Below are 8,455 nucleotides of genomic sequence, written 5' to 3' on the forward strand. Positions count from 1 at the left end.
GTGGGATCATGTGGACACCTTATCAATGCTTAGTGAAACATTTCTATTCTGTAATCAGTGTCACCCAGTTATAATACTTTCCTAGTCTTTGTTGTAGCTGCATTTCCGTTTCTTCATAGTAGTTTCCATTATTCCGCCTAAATCTGCACAGCTTAACCTGCACTTGACCCACGTGTGTGCAGTTTGAATGACATCAAACACTCCCCCGCCCCTGCCTTCTTCACAGCCATTGGTTAAAAAAAAAAACAGATTTTTAGAAAAGAGCCGGTCTTGCAGTGATTTGACTTATGGAAACTAGAGCCAATCAAAATGTGGGACATTGTCTCAATATGTGGGACACCTGGTCACCCTATAGGTACAATATGTAACATATAAGTGGAAATAAATAGACTTGTGTCCTGTAGTTACAATTTTGAAATAAACAATTTTTCAATTTGGGAAAAGATGTAGGCTAATTTTTAAGATTTTTAACTCAGTAATTGAACTGTGTTGGAAAAACATATCATCATCATCATCATCATCATCATCATCAAATTATCATTCAGTGATTATGTCTTTAAACATGAGCTTTAAATTTGACCTGCACTGGATTTTGCCAAATTTTATTGATGCTTGTCCCAGATGTCACAAGCTGTGAAATAACACTAACCACTAAAAGTGCTCTCTCTCTCTCTCTCTCTCTCTCTCTCTCTCTCTCTCTCTCTCTCTCTCTCTGTGTGTGTGTGTGTGTGTGTGTGTGTGTGTGTGTGTGTGTGTGTGTGTGCAGTGCCTTTCTCCTGTCTTTTTGACATTGGCAGAAGCTACCTGACTGGAGTGGTCGATTGACCCTGTGTAAATGGAAGGCGTTTACAGGATGAGAGGTGGGCTAAAGTGCTGGATCAGTGAAAACTGAGAAGACCCGCATCCCATCACTGCCTGCCTGGACATCTTCATACAAGACACAAGATTTGAAAACAACATCCTAATCTAAGAACCTACCTCTAGGAATGTGTGCAGCAAAATAAAATACTGTAACCTGTCAGACTGAGAGCTAAGTTCAGATAATTATCTAACATATTCATATTTTTCTTCTCGGTGTGTAATGCAGTTTCAGCAGGAGATACAGAATAATGGAGTATCCCATTTCATTCATTTCTGCCTATAGAGCAAACAAATCTTGCTGAACATTGAGCCTGAGGGGCCACATTTGCTTTGCACATTTTTAAATAACTGGGTCGAGAACATACTGAGCCTCTGAAAGGATAACAACAAATTCATACAGTTAAATTCTAACAGAAATAGACCAGTCTGCCAATCAGTTTGGGCACAAATTCAAGAGGGCCGATGCAAACTCACAGATGATCCATCATGCATTCAAATTCAAAAATAGAAATCCGAGACAAAAAAAAAGCCTCAGAAATTCGCGGTGACTGGGCTGTGTGAAAAGTGCAGGTCTTGCATAATTTATTAAGAAAGCCGTAATCTATCCATCCGTGTGTCCGTGAGTGTATGGCTTTGTGTACAGTCATTGATCATGCCGTGAACCCACAAACTAGAGATTTCACAGCGCAGGTGAATTTTTTTTAGAATTGGGGGGGTTTTTAAAAAAAAAAAAAAATTTTTTTTTTTTTTTTTTCCCCCCCTCAGGTTGGGTGGGGGTGATCCCCCTCAATTTCTTTTGACCTTAACTAACCTATTCATTTTTTTCTTCTTTGGTGAGTGTTTTTTTTTTTTTTTTTTTTTTTTCCGAGGGTGGCCGAGGCGATTGAATTGGATTTTGACTGTGCTGTATGAAGATGCATGCGTAGCCCTTTATAGTACTGTAGCCTTCAGACATAAACAAGCAGCGAAGGTAGAAGCAGGTCCTCGGTGGGATACCGATAATTAAATTAGACAGGCTGACCTCACTGGGAATCTTTCACTTCGGAGTATAGGAGTCTCAGCATGCATCGACACTGTCAGTCTGCCAGCAGAAATTAGACACAGATGAACAGGGCTGCAGGGGCATTTAAAACGTTCATGATAAACATTTGGAGCAAAATAACCCCCCTCCCAAAAAAAAAGAACTGGTCATCTGGAGCAACAGATGAAAACAGTCATCCAGCTCTGTGGGGGCTGTTCATGCTTCCACCTTATCATTTATTAGGTCATGGGAGAAATAATAATTTTTTCCTCCAGGAGAAGCCACAGTAATTGCATTTGGGATATAATAATAATCATTTGGTCACATATCACACATGCAGTGTTTTTTCTCATATTTAAATGAGAAAACATCCATATTCCACTATTCCTTATCCACTGGAAACAAATAATAACAATAACTTCTTCAATGCTTTACTTACTGTAATGTCTGCACATATGAGACTGACTTGTATTCTCCCAGTCTGAACTTGCATGCTTATGAGGTTTACGTTATGAAAATTACAATATTCTTACTGTAACCTATATTCTCAGTACACTTTGCAACAGAATGACATCAGGAAATCAATAAAAACGGTCTCAAGTGAAGGCAATGCCGCAGTCAGAGCGACAATCTGAAGAAACAAATGAAAGGCTTTGAGTTGGGGAAATACTAAATATGAAAGTTCTCTCTTTAACAATGTTGCATGTAGCAACTGATGATGTGACAGCTGTGGATGATATTGCAATATGCATGCACATGGTGCAATAATATATTCATCTAAATGAGTCAGAATTGTAATCCCAATATGTTTACAAATGTAATAATCCTCCCATGTAATCCACTATTAGCTGCAGAACAGAGAACAGAGACTTATATTATTATTATGGGGGGAAGTGTGATGAAATAACTGTGCAATAATTCACCAAAAAGTCACAAAACCTTTCATCTTTCTTTCTCTTTTTTTTAGGTTGTTTTGTCTTTTTTGTGTTTTGCCAGTTTTTTCAATCAAAGGTTACCATCACACTCTCTTTCCTTGAGGATTATGAAAAGTGGAGAGAGATAGATTCTGTATTTTCCAGAATGAACAACTGTTTTCTGAAGGTTGACAAACTGTGGCTCGCTGGTGAGATAATCCATGATCCAGGACACCTTTGGGGCGTCCATCTGCATCTCCATCAGCTCATTTCCCACCCAGAGTGCCTGGGCTGCGTTAAAGGTGCTTGAAAAGTCAAAACACTTGATTTTGGCCGTGCTGCTAGCTAGAAAAAGATCCTCTAGAGAAGCTAGATAATTGCATAATTTGCTTCAGTACGTGTCTGGTATAGGCAAACGGCAGGGGGGCTAGTCTAGTCTCTCAGCACTAGATTCATCCTGTGTGCTGGAGTGCTAAAAGTCTCTCCACCATCTTGTTGAAGCAGGTTTTGCACAAATTAAACCTCTCCTCTTGAGTTTGGAGTTTGTGCCTAGCATACATATAGTGAGGTATGAGACACTGTCTGAGAAAAGAGTTGAGTAATGTTAGCAACACAAATCCGGTCTGATAGTTGATTTAAAGATCACTTCTAGACATGAATTAAACCATGGACATACAAATAGTCTGCTGTTTTCTGCAAAAAAAGTATAATTTCCACATTAAAATCCTTAAAAGGCATCTACTACTCTCTTCCTGTTGGATACAAGATGTCTTCTACTTCCTCCATTCTCAATGTATGTGCACTGGTGGCTTCAGGTTTCTACATCACACTTGTATAAGTTGCATACTCATCCAGGATTCACTCCCAAACTATTTGTGATGTCACACTTCATGCTCGTAGACTAGAAACTTACAGTGCATTTAATACATATCCAATTATTTCCATTGCAGTAGTGTGCACAGTAATTTTGTGCAGTTAATTGTTGATAAATGTATTTTTTGGAAATGTATTACTGGTAATTTACATTGGCCTCTTGAACCATCTTTAAATGAACTGCTCAGTGATCTAACTAACACCTAACACCAGGCATTATGTAATATGCTGAATGTATGTATGTGTGTTTAATCAGTACATAAAAAACACTGTCTGTGTGAAGAGCTGCTTGGTGACACCCTCACTCATTTCACTGGCATCCCACCAGTCTGTTTACCTCCTCCCTCCTCTTGGAAGGCACACTTCAAACAGGGATCAGGTCTGTGTTGGAACACAAGCCGTGCCTGCATGTCTGAACCCATCAAGTACTGTACAAACCTCATGAAAGGATTTGGCAGCAGCCAGGTGTCATCTCCCTCCACTCCAAAATCAAAACGCAGCATCCCCAGCGCCCTAAAATAGCCCCTCATCCATAATGCACCAGCAGCCGCTCTGCCCACAGAGGCGCTTCATATGGGACAGACTAACAGACATCTGCACTCAATGCTTGGGTGCAGCTCCTTAAGCTGCTCTCTCTTCTTTTCCTGCCTGTCTCCCGCTCAGTGCAGAGCACCGTGGAGTTTAACTTTCAAACCTTCATTCATTCATGTTTTATTCACATCTACTGCTCATGCAGAATTCGAATGGCTGCCTCCTCCATCTCTCTCCCTCCTTCTTTTTCTCCCCTGCCTCACTGTTTCCTGCAACCTATCCTATGAATTATGAATCTCAACTTTGCTGGAGATTTTCACATCACCCATAGTCATGGTTTTATGTTGTCAGACTGGTCTGTCTTTAGATGCCTGTTGTTGATCTCACACTGTATCACAAGTTCTGCACACAAATTAACATATAAAGCAGATACATCCTTTATCTCTGGTGATGTTTCGTTGGTTGGTTTTAAAACAAAAACTTCCCACGTCCACATCTGTACATAACCATAGCACATACACTCAGCAGCTGAGCAGGTGTCAGAGTACAGCCAACCATAACATCTACAGAACACACTGAGTGAACACAGGGCTACGCTGGGGACGCCTCCACATGTCGAATAGAGACAACTTACATGGCTCCCATAGCTCCTCACCACCACAAGACTTTCTCCTGTCTCTAAACTTTTAGATTTTGATGTGTTGAAATCCACAGTGGCTGAAATAACAATGTGATAGGACTGTAGAAATGGTTGATATTCCCCTTTGAGATTTTGGCTTTGTGTTTGTATACCCCTGTCCATTTGTGTGTATTTTTGATTGGGGGCATTTTTCCTGGTCTGGGCTTTTACATGTTAGCTCTAATAAAGGGAGATCTTAATGATACAACATACAATCATATTGTAGGCAACAGTGTTGACAAGAGTGTTTCCAACTTTGTGGCAATAGTTTCAACATGACATTGATTCTGTGCCCAAAGCTATATGCGCATAAAGAAATAGTTTCCTGACTTCGGTGTGGAATAGTTTGACTGGCCTGCACACAAACCTGACCTCAACACCATCAAACACTTTTGGGGTGAACTGGAACAGAAATTGTGAGCCTGAACCATCATTTACCATCAGTGCATGACCTCACTAATGCTCATGCTCAAATTTCACAGCCAGGGTCCAGAATCTTGTGGAAAGCCCTCCCAGAAGAGTGGAGGAAGCATATAAATGCACCTGATTTTGGATTTATGATAATTATTATATTTATGGGTTTAATGTTCAGGCATCCACATACTTCTGTCCATTTGGCGTATGTGGGAATCCCAAGAGGTGACTAAAATGAGGATATGCTTTATTACATTTCTTACCTCTGAAGGTGTGGGGTGATTTTACGTTGCGATAGCGGTGAGAAGAGATTTTATGAGCCCGATTGCTGCTGCAAGATACAATTCTATCCAACATAACTACACAACTTGCTCGCCACAGTGACGTCCTATCACGATAGAGACCTGAATGAACTATACATGCGGCTGCGATACAGATTCCCATTGGACAGCCGAGGTGGAGATGAAGGGAGGAGAGGAGAGCAGGAGAGAGGGTGGGGAACGATGATATGCAGAGCAGAGAGAGCCTCACTGACGTAGCAAAGGGGTTGTGTACTGAGAGTGGTGGAGAATAAGAGAGGAGGGGGGAGTGTTGAGAAAGAGAGAGGGATAGTCTGCTTACAAGCACGCTACAGTACACTTCAGTGTTACCCAAGAGAGAGAGCACACCATGACTGACTAGCAGAGAGCGAGCGAGAGAGACGGGGAGTGTGCTCTCCTACCTCCAACTGAGTAAGTATGCTGCTATCTCTTCTGCATCTAATCTCTGCCGCAAATTGCACTGATAGCCACTGTAAACCTGACAGTAGATCTCCACATGCTTTTTTGAATAATATCTGATTAGATGGTGATAAAAGATATATTTACTTTGAAGAAGCAGGAAGACCGTTCAACTCTGCTCATGGAATTTTGAGTGAAAGTTTGAGAAATGGAGTTAATGTATGCGGCAGTCAAAGTGGGGCATTTGAGCATTTTGACCAAATTTGATGTATGTCCAAACTCCTCACCCTCAGCGCTGACATTTCTCTAGAAAGTCTGAGTTGCACTAAAGCAGAAAATGGCATTTAGTGCAGCTGTGTGACAGAGGAGCAGTGATGGGAAGCTGTGGGCATACTTGCAGGCGTTCATGCTTTCTCTGTTGGTGGGGGGAAGGAGTGCATTTGGGACCGCTAGGCTTCCTGTGTGGGGTCAATTAAATACTGCATGAGACAGAGCACTAAAAGCCTGTCCCGTGAGGAGCGAAGTGCTTTGTGTGTTTGTGTGTGTGTGCGTGCATGCATATGTGTGTGTGTGCATGCATCAGTGTGCAATGCCTTGATTAAATTTGAAGAACCAGCAATGTTGAAAGGGGCCAAAGATTCCAGATCAGCTTCTCTTTGCGTTCCTGTTTAGAAACCTTGCCCTTTTTATTATTTTTTACTCATTAAAGACGACAACAAAGTCAGAATGTCTCTGGCATCTGTCTGTTTGGCCAGTCTTATCTGGGACATCTTTCTATTCTACTATTTTAAGCATCTCCAGTTGATTAATCTGGCTTTTATTTGCAATCTATTTGCACGAATGACCAACCCAACCCTATGTGGTCACTTTAAATGTGTAGGACTCCAACTTGAAAGAAAACACACTGTTCTTAGACGTAAAGCTGGAATGTGTGAATATGTAGGGCGCCATTACATATTGATAAGTCTGACATTCCCTCAGTTAGCTCAGCCCACTAGTCAAGATGCACCAATTAGGCCCAACTCAAACCTAGAGTCTAAATCAGGTCAGCTTCTAACAAACACATCTGATTTAATGAAGGATGCAGCAGCACTGTGCCATTCTGTGCTGCACTGTAGGTACACAGCTTTATGTGGGTTAGCTCCAGCCTCTCTGTACTTTGAAGCAGTTTGGTGAAGTCAGGTTGAGGGATCCCTGGGGGGATGAAAGTCTAAGTATGCACAGCGTAGCCGGCAAGGCCAAGTCGACAGGGTGGATGAAAGATAGAGATTCCTGGCCAGGCTTGCTGCGTCCTGCTCCTCTTCCTCCACTGTATGCCAGCCAGCTTCACTGTCGACCCATTCAAAGATGATGATTTATGTCATTACATTGTCCTCATTGTATCTGTAGCATTTATCTTTGCAAGTTGGCTTATACAAGATGTCCCTTGTTCTTAAACCGCCATACAGACTGCTGTTGTCTTTGGTGAGAAAGCAGTTCTGTAGTGTGTGTTGAAATGACTTGGAAGTGCTTATTTATAGGCTGCCAAGGGCTCATTACAGGCAGGGAGAAAGTATCCTGAGGTAACATTAGAGTGGGAGGAGGGTGGAGCAGCTTGGGACAGGATGGAGTATCAATCTGGGTAGCTCTTCTATTGATCCACTCTGCCCTACTCTGGTTGCACTGTCAGGAGACCTTCTCTCTTGCTCTGGATGATCCACCTCTGGCTGTAATGCTGCCTCAGCTCCCACTGCACACAGATTGTAAGGTGCCTCTCTCACACAAGTCAAAAGGTTGGAGACGTGCATGTGACTGCAAAGCTTCTGTGCTGAAATCTCCAGATTTGTTGGGGAAATCTGGAACTCTGTCTTCTCTGAAGTGCCCTTTTGCAAGCCACTGAGCTCCCAGTTGGTGCAGAGCTTCTCAGTTGTTTAGTGGTTTCTCTACGGTGCTCAGCAAAAAAATAAGTAAAGGGCATCAGGATCAAACCTTAATATTTTCTGGTACCAGCTGAAATGTGTCAGTAGCAGAAAGAGTATCAAAAACTGAGGTGTTAGAGGTTGGCATTGAATGTCAAATTTATATTCTTGTTTAATTAATCTTTAATAAGTTATTTACTTACACATTTTACCTATATGTACCAAAAATCAGGTATTGTGTCAGCACTTGTTACAAAAAGTCATGCCTTAATAATTAATAATGTCTCACAGATCCAACAATGGTTGAAAAATGACTTATCTTATTATCCACATCCACATCAAATGGTCAGAGAATTGTCTTTGTGTAAACACGTTCCTCTTTTTACCTCGAAAGTGCTAAAAAAAGAATTATTATTAAGTACACCTGCATCACATTATCAGGAGGGTTGAATGAAACTAGATCTAATATCACTCTGAAGGAGAAAAAATTGCTGCAGCGACTGATTCTGTAGACTGAACAGGGACAATCGTCAGTGGCTGTCTGT

This window comes from Dicentrarchus labrax, unplaced genomic scaffold (genome assembly GCF_905237075.1).
Source record: "Dicentrarchus labrax unplaced genomic scaffold, dlabrax2021, whole genome shotgun sequence".
NCBI classification, from domain to species: Eukaryota; Metazoa; Chordata; class Actinopteri; family Moronidae; genus Dicentrarchus; species Dicentrarchus labrax.